The sequence below is a fragment of the Elephantulus edwardii genome, unplaced genomic scaffold (assembly GCF_000299155.1).
Source record: "Elephantulus edwardii isolate Elephantulus edwardi_28Jun2011 unplaced genomic scaffold, EleEdw1.0 scaffold00056, whole genome shotgun sequence".
Taxonomy (NCBI): Eukaryota; Metazoa; Chordata; class Mammalia; order Macroscelidea; family Macroscelididae; genus Elephantulus; species Elephantulus edwardii.
Genome location: NW_006399806.1, coordinates 15,689,828 through 15,691,459, shown reverse-complemented (window position 1 = coordinate 15,691,459; position 1,632 = coordinate 15,689,828). Strand labels below are relative to the sequence as shown.

At 33.5% G+C, this 1,632-nt stretch overlaps 1 pseudogene; it reads left to right on the top strand.

Annotated features, from left to right (window-relative positions):
• The first annotated feature begins 958 nt into the window (after positions 1 to 958).
• LOC102845827 lies at positions 959 to 1,282 on the top strand (annotated as a pseudogene).
• Positions 1,283 to 1,632: the final 350 nt, after the last annotated feature.

The following is a 1,632-nucleotide window of genomic DNA, read 5'->3' as shown; positions in this document are numbered from 1 at the left end:
ATTTCATAAATTCTGGATATAAGTCCCTTATCTGATATGTTATTACCGAATACTTTTTCCCAGTCAGTGGCTTCCCTTTTTACCCTACTGGAGAAAGAGTTTATTTTATCAAGTAATCACATCCTAAACAAAATGCACAGAAATAAAGTACCTTAAGAACAAAACTTCCACTGCTTGTCTGTCAGCTCTTATACTATGGGGACTTGAATATATTGTAATGCTGTCATGGCAATAGGATTTAGAATACCAACAAGACCATGTAGACTAGACAAGATTCAAAAGGTTGTCCCGAGTAAGTCAGACCAAGAAGAAAGACCTGACATAGTCTACTTCTAAACAAAAGAGAAAAAGAATAATCAGTGAAAATGTTATGAAGTAGCAGTAGAACATTGACAAATAATTAGAAGTTGAGTCTATCAGGTTGAAAAATACTCAGAACAAAGCAAGAGAAGAGTTGTCTCCTAAAAATAGCATGAACCTTCAAGACATAGAGTATAGCTTTGAAGACTTTAAATTGCTGAAGTGTAATGACTCAAAATGAGAAGTAACAGTTATGGAAATCCATTAATGACAAGAACAGAGGTGTATGAAGTAATACTCTGAAAAATAGTTCTTGAAATGAAATGGAACACTCACATCTAGATATTCTAAATGACAGTGAGCGAAAGTGGTTTGGTATTGGCCATTTTAAACCAGAAAATCACATGACCTGCTTTTCCAGGAAGGGCAAATTTGAAAGGAATGGAATGGCATTCATTGTCAAAAAGAACATTTAAATATCTATCCTGAATTACAAAATTGACGGTGGTAGGGTGATATGTCTAAAAAGAAAGCCAGTTAATAATACATTATTTTTTTTAATTTAAGCACTTCACCATAATGCCAAATACAAAGAAATTAGAGATTTTTAACTATTTTGGAAGTAAAAAAAATTGATTAAACCTGTTCTGGGGTCAAGATGGAGGGTCGGTCTACCGTTGCAGCATTGGGACGGTGGCTGGATGGTATTCGAAAATAGTATTACAATGCTGCAGGATTCAATAAACTCGGATTATTGCAAGATGATACAATCTATGAAGACGAAGATGTAAAAGAAGCCATCAGAAGGCTTCCTGAGAATCTTTATAATGACAGGATGTTTCGCATAAAAAGAGTCCTGGACCTGACTATGAGGCAACAGATCTTGCCTAAAGAACAGTGGATAAAATATGAGGAGGATAAATTCTACCTTGAACCATATCTAAAAGAGGTTATTCAAGAAAGAAAAGAGAGAGAAGAATAGACGAAGCAATAACCACGTAATTGAAATCTGTGGATGCAGCTGTCGCTAAGTATTTTTATGATGTTGGTTAAACATGAAATAGATAATTTAAGCACCATTTGGGCTGCCATGTGTATTACTTTCAATAAATATCTATTATAATCTTTTAAAAAATTGATTAAACCTGCAATTAGGGTGCATTAATAATTGTTGGTGACTGGAAACAAAGATTCAGTAGTTCAAAAATATGACCTGAGTATTACAACAATGACTGAGATTGAATAATAGACATTTTTTCAATGACAATTATCATTGGAAATATGCTTTTCTGAACAATTTGCTTGTTGATCTTATTATTATTGTGCATTATC